The following is an 11,769-nucleotide window of genomic DNA, read 5'->3' as shown; positions in this document are numbered from 1 at the left end:
TATCCAGGTCCTGGTTCTGGTCAGCCTGTAATCCCAGCTGCTTGGAGGCTGAGGCAGGAGGATGAGCTTGAGGCTACAGTCCTGGAATTTGGAAGCATCAACTATGATACATATCCTAGTAAAATAAGGAAAAATCATCAGAGTCTCCAGGCAAAAAGATCACACTACCCGTAAAAGTCAGAAAATTAGGCTAGCATCAGATTTCTCAAGAACAACATATAAAGGGAGGCAGTAATGAAGTAACATTTTCAAGAAACTCAAGGAAATAAAGGGTGATGCAAGGATTTACTAATGCAGCCAGGATATTCTCCAAATATCAAGACTATTTATGAAAAAACAGTTTTGAATGTGCAACAACTCAACAAATACAGCAGCACTTTCTGAAGAATCTACTAATGATGAGCTTTTCCAACCGATAAATAACTGTGGAAACTTTAGCAAAAGATGATGAGAACTTAATATATTGAAATATAGAGCAATATTAACAAGGATGGAAACACTGGTGGAAGAATAATATGTAAATGCATGATGTTCTAACAAAGAAGAAACAATGCAACTTAAAGCATGAGAGTAGGGGGAAAAAGAATGAAGACCACTGTTTCTTATATGTAGGTAATTTGTGGGTATAAACTGAATTGTTCATGTACTTTTGTTGAAAATCAATTGTCCACATGTATATGGGTCTATATCTGAATTCTTTGTCCTGTACCATTGATCTATTTGTCTTTCTTACACCAATACCATGGAATCATAATTACTATAGCTTTATAAGTTCTGAAATTAGGTAGTGTTAATCCTCCACTTTATTCTCATTTGACTAGGTTGCTTTGACTTCTCCAGATTCTTTACATTGCCATGTGGATTTTAGAATCACCTTGCCAATTTATTCAAAACACTGCTAGGATTTTGACTGGGAATGCATTGAATCCATAGATCAATTTTGGGAAAAATTAACATGTTAACAATATTGGATCTAATGACCCATAAACATAATATCACAATATACCAGTCTATTTACTTAGGTTTTTACTTTCAGTTATGTTTTGTAGCTTTCAGTGTACAGGTCTTGTACATCCTTTGTCAGATTTTCCCCAAAGTATTTAATATACTTTGATGCTAGTATGAATTGTATTGTTTATTTCATTTTAGCTTCTGATTGTTTGTTGCTAGTACAAATACAATTGATTTTTGTACATTGATCTTGTATCCTGAAGCCTTTCTAAACTCATTTATTAGTAGTTTCTTGGTAGATTTCATCAATTTCTCTACATGTTGTCTGTGAATAGAAACCATTCACTTTTTCCTTCCCAATCTTGATAACTTTAATGTCCTTTTATTGCCTTATGCCAGTTAGCTAAACCTCTAGAACAATGTTGAGTAGAAGTGGAGAGGACTAGCATCCTTGTCTTCTTCCCAATATTGGTGGAAAGCATTCAGTCTTGGACTATTAAGTATATTACCTGAAGGTTATTCATAGATGCCATTTTTCATATCAAGGACGTTCTCATCTTTTCCTAGTATGCTAAGATTCATACTCAGTGTAGATGAATGAATATTAGAATTTTCCAACTGTTTTCTGAGTCTATTGAAATGATCATATGACTTTAAATTTTTTTTTTTTTTTTTTTGCTAACGGGGGAATTAAGTTGTTTGAGTTATAAATGTTAAATCAACCTTGCATTCTTGAGATAAGTCTCACTTGACTCAATGAGCCATAAGATACAATTTTTTATTATTGTTGGACTTGATTTCCTAAAATTTTGTTTAGAAATTTTGTATCTGTGTTTACGAATGATATTAATCTGTAGTCTTCTTTTTTTAAATAAGTTTTTTGTCAGGTTTTGGTATCAGGCTAATGCTGGCCTCTAGAATAAGTTGTAAAGTGTTCCCTCCTCTTCAATTTTCTGGAAGCATCTGAATAGAATCTGTATTACATCTTTCAAAATTATTTGGTATAATTCATCATTGAAGCCATCCAGACCCAAAGTTTTCTTTGTGGGAAGGTTTCTTAAGTACAAATTCTGTTCCTTTAATAGATAAAGGGCTATTTAAACTCTTTATTTCTTCTTGAGTGAGCTTTGGTAGTTTGCATAAAGTTGTTCATTATATTCCCTTATTATCTTTTTAGTACCAGTACAGCCTGTAATGATGTCACCTTTAACATTCCTGATGTTGGTAATTTGTATCTTCTCTTTTTTCTCATGAGCTCCCTAAGTTTATCAATTTTACCAGACTTCTCAAAGACCCAGCTTTTGGTTTCATTGATTTTCTCCATTGTTTTTATGTTTTCTTTTTGAGTTCAGCTCTGAGTTTTATTATTTTCTTTCTTCTGCTTACCTTGGGGTTCAATTTGGAAAATGAGTTAGAAGGACCAGAGGTATTTTTTGAGGTGACTGAGAATTAATTATAAGAATGTAATTATAATTATATTAATTATGAGAAATGACAAGAAGGAGACAGGACATTGCATTTTATACAGCTTATTGTAGAGTGACAGAAAGGTGTATACAAGTTCTAAATTCAGCATTATGAACTGTTAGAAACACTTTTTACCAGTGTAGTGAATCATATAGTTTGAAAAACAGCCAATATTAGGAAAAAGGGGAATAAAGAACAAACTGGTTTCTAGGTTTTGGTAACTTTTCTTTACAAATACAAAAACCACTGTAGGACAAATTATTTTGACATGTTTACTTATATTGGTTCTATTCCAACTGTGAATTACATTATGTTACTCTCAAGTACATTTCTTTTTAGTTTTCCCCACCTTTTGGCTTCCTATTTATCTTTCCTGAAATACGTTTGCTCTTCAGGCACTTTCAATTATGCAATAATATCAGCTTGCTGGTATAGTAGAAGCAGCTCTGGCTTTTGAGACAGATTTGCTCCCAAATGCTTACTCTACCACATTATAATTTTGAGGCTTTGGAAAGTGATTTTAACTTTCGGTAAGCATATTTTTCTCTCTTTTTTTTTCTTTTTCTTTTTAAAGAGTCAGAATCTTGCTCTCTTTGGCCCAGGCTGGAGTGCAGTGGTACGATCATAGCTCACTGCAGCCTCAACTACTGGGCTCAAGTGATCCTCCCACTTCAGCCTCCTGAGTAGCTAGGACTACAAGTGTGCCACACCACGACTGGCTAATTTTTATGCATATTTTTTGTACAGACAAGATTTTGCCATGTTACCCAGGCTGTTCTTGAACTCCTGAGTGCAAGTGATCCTCCTGCCTCAGCCCCTAAAAGTGTTGGGATTACTGGTGTGAGCCATGGCTCCTGGCCATAATTTTCTTAATAAGTAAATATGGAGCTAAAAGTCCTAGGTCAAAGTTGTTCTGAAGATTAAATAAGAGAATATACACAAAGTGGCTGCCATATACTAAACCCTCAGTCAATATTAGTTCTCTTTCTTTTTCAGTAATGATGTAGCCACTTCCTTGGCAGTCATTTATTAGAAGGCCTTGACTAGCTTCCTGTAGGTATAGCCTGTCAGCAACTGGCCTGGAGCTTCACACCAATTACCTCTCACTTTCTGTCCCAGAGCTTTTCTGAATCAGAACGTTTGTTGCCAGAAAGAATCTGCTCTACACTCTGCCATGTGCAATTCTGTCTCAAAGAAAGTTAAAGTCTTGGACATCCTTGACAAATGGAGGATGGGAACTAATGGATACATGTTTCCCAAGGCGTTTCACAAGGATCCTCAGATGGTCCAGTGGGATAATGCACAGTTGTCTATAGTATTGACACCTTGACGACTTATCATTGTGCTAGATTTCTTCTTTCTTTTTTTCTTTCTCTCTCCTACTACCTCATTCCTGCTTGCTGGACTCACTCCAAATAAACCACTTGCACCCAAGACTTTGTTTCAGGATCAGCTGTGGGAAAAAACTCAGCCTAAGGCAACATCTATTATGTACATTGCCTGTGCTAAATACTGGGAAAACAAAGTTGAGGAAGATAAATGCCTATCCTAGAATACTTCACAGTCTAATGCAGAAAACAGGTATTTAAACATATCATTTCAATACTATATGTTTATACAATTTACATTTACTGCATACTTGACATTTAACTCAAAGCTTAATCCTAATTTACTAAATATATAACAGTTAAACAAATGGAAACTGTTTTGCATTTGTGCTGAACACATGGTTTGTGAGAATCATCTAAACAAATATAAGTAACTGTATTTCATACATTTTCACTGCAGTATAGTTTGCCATTACAAGAATATATCACACGTGATTTATCTACTTTTTTCTTGATGTCCACTTAGATTGTTTATATCTTTATATCTTTTCTGTTATAGATAGGGCTTCCAGGAGCATTCTTCTACCTGTGTTTTGGAGTACATGTGCAACAATTTCCCTTCTACCTATTTAGATGTAGGTATGCTGGTACATAGAATTTGCTTATTTTCAATTTTACTACATAATACCTGAGAGTTTTATAACGTGGTTATACCAACATACACCTCTTAAAGCACCGTATACGATTTCTGGTTTCTCCACAATCTCGTCACACTTTATATTGTCACACATTTTCATTTTTTTAATTAAAAAATTCCTCATGCTATGTAGTCTATGATATATTGTCACACATTTTCAATTTGCCAGTGTAGTATGTGTAGAATGGTATTTTGTAATTTTAATTTGAATTTCTGTGACTACTAAGGAGATTGAGCTTTTGTTCATGTTTGTTGACCGTGTTCATTCTTTCGTGAAATGCCTATTCTGGTATTTTTGCCTATTTTCTACTGAGATGTTTTAATTTTTAGTATAAAGGTTATTTATAAATTGTATATTAATCCTTTATCAATTATATGGGTTGCAAATTGTGTCAACTGACAGTTTATGGCTTATCTTTTTAACTGTCTTTATATCTTTCAGTAAATATAAATTCTTAATGCAGTACGAGTTATTCATCTTTTCCTTTATTCTTTGCATTTTCTGTATCCTTTAAAGAAATACTCTCTTATCCTAATGTTGAAAAAATATGTATTCTTCTACAAATTTGTTTACTATTTTTCTGTTCACATGAAAGTCTTTAATCCACTTGGAATTGCTTCTTGAGTATGATATGCTCTAGGGTCTTAATTTTATTTTATTTTTCCCCATTGGGATAACTGATTCACTTATTTAAAAAATCCTTCTTGTCCCTTCTGGTCTGCAGTGCCCACTCAGTCATAAAACAACTTTTCATACGCATGGTGTTCTGTTCTTGGGCTGTCTGTTCTATTCCATTTTTCTATTTGTCCATTCTTGCACCAATACCACAATGTCTTAAATAAGATAACCTTGTCTCGTAAGGCAAGTCTCTCTACCTCGTTCTTTGCCTTCAATAGCATTTTGGTTATTTATTCTTTGCTTTTTGCTTTCCAAAAAAAATCCTAGAATAAGCTTGTCACACTTCACAAAAAATTAAAATAAAAGCAAAAATATGGTTGGCATCTTTACTGCAATCACACTAAATCAATAGATAATCTGAGGAAAATTTATATTTTTTTATTTGATTAAATCAATCCATGAACATGGTATATCTGACCATCTATTTTAAGTTTGCTTTAATGTGTTTCAATATAATTTTATAATTTTTTCATGAAAATCTTATACATCTTTTCTAAGGCTTATATTCCTTGATACTTTGTATTTTAGTGCTATGATAAGTGATATCATTTAAATTACGTTTTCTAGCTGTTTTGCTGGCATATAGAAGTGTAACTAATTTTTATATATTCATTTTATATCAACCTTACTAATTTTTCTCATGAATTGTAAAAATTTTTCATTAAATTTACTTGAATTTTCTATTCAGATGGTCATATTATCTAAGAATGACTTTCTAATCCTTGTACTTTTTATTTCTTTATCTTCCCTTACTATGTTTGAACAGTAGTATAACAATAAGCATCCTTATCATCTCCCTTATTTAAAGAAAATACTTCAATATTTCTTCATTCAGCAGGATGACTGCAGTAGATCTGGGGGCTCCTATTTTGGGACTTCCCTTCTATTGCCAAGATTTTTTAAATCATGAATGCATGGTGAATTTTTATTTAATACTTTTCTATATCTGTTGAGATTATCACATGATTTTTCTCCCTTAAGCTATTTTAGTGATGAGTAACATCGGCTGATTTTCTTTTGTTAAGCCAATCTTGCATTCCTTGGATAAACTCTACTAGCTCAAGATGTGTTTTATTTTTTATATCTCTAGTTTGTCTTGACAATGTTTGCATCTATTTTTATAGATGAGATTGAGTTATAATGGTCTTTTTTTAAAAAAACTGTTCTTGTTAGATTTTGGTATCATGCTTTTGCTAGTCTCTTAAAATAAATTGAGGGGAATATTCTCTTTACTTATACTTAAGAATTATTTTTGCAGGATGGAAATTATTTGTTCCCTCAATATTTAGCAGAACTCACCTTTTTTTGTGTGGGCCTGTTGTTTTCATTATGGGAAGATTTAAATTCTGATTCTATATTTCTTTTCAAGTCAGTTTTGGTAAGTTATGTTTTTGAAGACTATTTCATCTAAGTTTTAAAATGTATTTTCATAAACTCTTATTATATTTTAAATGACTGAAACATGTGCAGTTAGACCTGCTTTTTTATTCTTAATATTATTCACTTTCACCTTCTTTATTTTATTCTTACTTTATCTTTCCAAAGTTTGATCTATTTTATTAGAGTTTTTAAGGAACCAGCTTTTGTCTCTGATGATTCTCTCTTTGTGTATTTGTTTTCTAGAACATTAAATCAATTCTGTATTAATTTTTTATTACTGTGTGACAAATGGCTGCAAACTGAGTATCTCAAAATTTTATTGTTTTATGTCTGGGTATGCTTAGCTGTATGCTCTGCTCAAGGTCTGACCAGGCTGAAATCAAGGTGCTAAGGTGGAGCTGGGGCTATCATAAGGCATGAGCTCTTCTTCCAAGCTCACTGGTTTTGACAGAATTCATTTCCCTATAGTTACATGGCTGAATTCCTATTTGCTTGTTGGCTCCTCAACTTCTACAGCTAAACACAGTTCTTTGCCAAGCAGTTTACAACATGACTATTTGCATACCTCCAGGACAGAAGAAGAGCACTTGCTGAACCTTTGAATTTATCAGACCTCTGTCTCTGACCTCCAAACCCTCTTTTAAAGGGCTCAACTAATTAAGTCAGGCACATCCACACTCAACTGAAATAGATTATGCTGGTTGTGTGCTCAAGGATGCAGAAATCTTAAGAGCTATCATAGAATGTTTTCTGTCAGTAGTCCCTTATATTTGTCTTTTTATACATCTTATTATGTTTTCTTTTTTTCTTTTTTCTTTTTTTTTTTTTTTTGAGACAGGGTATTGCTGTTGCCCAGGCTGGAGTGCAGTGGCATGATCTCGGCTCACTGCAAGCTCTGCCTCCCCGGTTCACGTCATTCTCCTGCCTCAGCCTCCCGAGTAGTTGGGACTACAGGCGCCTGCCACCACGTCCGGTTAATTTTTTTGTATTTTTTTTTTTTTTTTTTTAGCACAGACAAGGTTTCAGCGTGTTAGCCAGGATGGTCTCGATCTCCTGACCTTGTGATCCGCCCACCTCAGCCTCCCAAAGTGCTGGGATTACAGGCGCGAGCCACCGCACCTGGCCTGTTGTTTTCTTTCTAACTTCTGAAGTTAGATGCTTAGTTCATTGGTTTTCTAAAGTATTTTCTAAAGTCCATTATGATTTCTCCTTTGAACACTGTACAACTAAGAATATTTCAAATAGTTTAAATATATAGATTTAATTTTTTTCCCTTTGATTACTCATTTCCTATTTAATTGCATTGTAGGGAAGAATATTGACTGTATGAATCAGTATTTGGAAATTTGCTGATTTTTTTTTCTATTTTCTTTTTATAATTCTTTAATTCTTGCCTCATATTATTAAGGTCATATTATTTTGTGCTGGTGGGTAGAAATAGATTGTATGTTTTTGATCAATTAACTTTTTTATCATTATGTAAGACTTAGAAATTTTTACCTTAATATACTTATTTGAACTTTGTTAGTATTTATATGGTATATTTTTTCCATCTTTATATTTTAAATTTTATCATCTCATTATATTTTAAATGTGTCTCTTATCAACAGCATAGAGCTAGATCTAAAAGTTCCAGTCTAGCAATTTGGCCTCTTAAATGGAGTTTTTAGCATAGTTATATTTTTGTAATTACTAAAATATTTGGGTTATTTTCAGCATCTTATTTTGTGCTTTATAATTGTTCCACTTGTTCTATGTTTCTTTCACTTTCCTTTCATATCTTATTTTACACTAATTTTTAAAATTATATTATTTTTCTCTATTATTTTGGAAATCATACACCCTATATTTATCAATTAAAATTTGCTTATTCTAGAAATACATTTTAAAGAATTTAAGGGCCGGGCGCGGTGGCTCAAGCCTGTAATCCCAGCACTTTGGGAGGCCGAGACGGGCGGATCACGAGGTCAGGAGATGGAGACCATCCTGGCAAACACGGTGAAACCCCGTCTCTACTAAAAAATACAACAAACTAGCCGGGCGAGGTGGCGGGCGCCTGTGGTCCCAGCTACTCGGGAGGCTGAGGCAGGAGAATGGCGTAAACCCGGGAGGCGGAGCTTGCAGTGAGCCGAGATCGCGCCACTGCACTCCAGCCTGGGCGACAGAGGGAGACTCCGTCTCAAAAAAAAAAAAAAAAAAAAAGGAATTTAAGTAGAATTTATGGAAAGTAAACATTTTTAGTCATAGTTCCTCTGAAGAATATCTTGTTGTCACCCTTATTTGTGAGAATGATTTTCTTTAATACACAATTCTATGTTGATAATTATTTTCTTTTTGCATGTTGAAGATACCATTCTACTGTTCTCTGGCTTCCATTTTATTCCTCCTAGGTTCATTATTTGCCGTAATAATATTCTATAAACTCACTGTTAACACTGAATTATTAAATACTGAGCCACTTCTCCTAGAGAAAATAAATGGTGAGGTTCCATGAGCATGTGGTCACAACATTTTCATCAGCTTATCAATACATAACCTTGTTTTGTATGTGTTTCTGTTTAAAAATACCTTATTTAATCTATATTGTTGATTTATTAACATTGAACTTGCAGCCCACAGCACTGTACTCACATCTGAATGCAGCTTCTGTAACACATATATTTTCCCCTAAAGACACATCATAGTCTTCTTGTTCTTAGGAACACTAACAGTATTTCAGCACTATGCTTGAGGAGAATTTTAAACTGCAAAATCACGGACAAAAAGCACAGAAATCGAAAAATATGCTACTAAATAGACTGTGAAAAAGACACATGTTTATAGTATAAGAGCTAACACTCTAATAGTATATAAGTCAATTTTATTTTTAAAATGTTTTGATAAAATTTTGATTTTCTTAGACTGCATAAATCTGGGGCTTAATATTTCTCATCAGTTCTTTAAGAATGCTCAGCCATTTCTTCTTCAAGTTTTCTGTCACCCATTTTCTCTCTCTTTTTTTTTCTGGGACTCTAGACATATTTTTGAGCTTTTTACTTTGTTATTTATGACTCCTAACTATTATTCAGTATCTTTCATTTCTTTGTCTCTCTGTGTTGCATTATGGATTCATTCTTTAAATCTAATTTCCAGTTTACTAAATCTTTCTTCAGCTGTATCAAATCTTCTGAAAAAGCCATTGTTTAGACTTTAATTTCAGTTGTTTTCTTTAGTTTTTACAAGTTCTTTTTGATACTTTTTTTTTCAAATATTATTGGTCTTTTAAAAAATCCCTTGCTCTTGGCTTGAAATCTTTATCCTCTCTTCTATTATGTTAAACCTACTACATACATGCATATATTTTTATATCCCATGTCTGATAATACCACTATCAGAAGTCACTTTAATTCTGATTTTATTTTTCACTTTTTTCTAGCTTATATTCCTGATGTTTTCTTTATTAATCTATTTAGTGTTTCTTCCTCCTCTTCTTCCTCCTCCCCCTTCTACTTCTTCCTCTCCCCTTCATCTTCCTTTCTTTTCTTCACCATTACCCTATAATCTTTAGAAGTACATTAGTAACAATTTTTTGAGACGTGGCTTGAAGATGTATTTCTTCAGTGAGGACTCATTTCACTTTTCCTAAATGCCTGAAAACCATTTTAAACTGAACTGAGAGCTTCAAGGCTTTTTAGGTCACCAGGACAGTATGAATTTAGGCTGCAAACCTACATGAGGCCCAGAGTGTATATCTAAATTCTTAGGGAATATTTTCCTCCTTAACCTAAAACAAAATTTTGAGATAGGCACCCTTTCTCTGAGAGTGTATGGGGTTTCCTTTTCAGCATTTCATGATAAGCATGTTTTGGGTTTTGTCTCCAATCTTCCTGCATTGGGAGGCTATGAAAACTAAAGCTCAGTGCCCTCAGGGTAAAGCCAGTTTGAGTTCTTTTTCCCTTTCTGTGTGTATTTGTTACTTGAACCACACCCACGGATCTTTATAAAAACAGTATATTCTATCATTTGGCCTCACATTTTATTAGAACTAAGAAGGGTAGGAGAGTTTTTCAGAGTTTGGTGTCACATCCATGCATACTAGGTTAGTGTTGTGAAAGTTCTGAACACTGGGTGGGGGGCAGTGGGAGGGGAATATGCTTCACTCTTTGCGCAGTTTTTCAAACTATTTTCTTGAATTTTCTTTTCAAACTACAAAGCCAGAAAGTGTTCATGCAATAGGACATTAACATGGAGTTACACAAAGAAAAGGGCAACAATCTGTCTCCCCAACTATTGGCTCCTTAACAGGGAATATTTACACTTTTGGATGCATGTTTATCCTTAGCTCTGTAAGCTCATACAATTATATGCAAACAGATACACAATACAGATTCTCTTTCTTTCTCTTCATTACCAAATAATGAGATCATACTATAAATATCTCTGCCACTTGCCTTTTCATATAACAGCATATCATGTTCCTCCATGTCAATATATAGCCTAATTCATATGTTATTAATAGAAGCGTGTTATTCTGTAGTATGTATATATGTGCTCCAATTTATTCAGCCATTTCTTTATTTATAAACAGTAGTTTTCCTGCCAGAATTTTACCATTGATGGTAGGGAAAGATCAGCAATGAACATTCTAGACACAAACACTTATGTACTGGTGCTTTTATTTTTGTAGAATAGATCTTGCTGGATCAAAGACTCTATTTGCGATTTGCTTTCCAAAAAAATTATAGCTGTTGTATAAGAGTGTCCTTTCTTCCATATTTTAGCCAACAGTATATTTTATCAGTCTTTCTAATAGATGCCAGACTGATGAGGGGAAATGTGTCTCATGTTTGCCTTGTTTACTTCGACCTGAATTTTCAATAAGGTTGAACATCCTTCCATATGATGAATAGCCATTTGCCTCAACTCTGATGTGGAAAACTGCATACACTTTATTCATTTTTCTATCAGATTGCTTGATGTTTACCTATAAATTTCTATGGCTCTTTGTAAGTTAGAAAGAGTAATCTTTGTCTGTCATATATATTTCAAATATTTTTTCCAGTCTATCATTTGTTTTTTGACTTTGCATTTGGTGTATGGAAATTTTCATCAGTTTCATTGAGCTATTAATTTACATGCAATAAAATTGACCTGTTTTAAGTGTACAATGTGGTAGATTTTGACAAATGGGTAATGGTATGTAACCATCACCACAATGATGATATAGAAGTTTCATTATCCCACATATTTTACCAGTGCTTCTTTGTAGCCAGTCTTTTCCCAACTCT

This window comes from Theropithecus gelada, chromosome 17, assembly GCF_003255815.1.
Source record: "Theropithecus gelada isolate Dixy chromosome 17, Tgel_1.0, whole genome shotgun sequence".
Classification (NCBI taxonomy): domain Eukaryota; kingdom Metazoa; phylum Chordata; class Mammalia; order Primates; family Cercopithecidae; genus Theropithecus; species Theropithecus gelada.
This window is presented reverse-complemented; position numbering follows the sequence as displayed.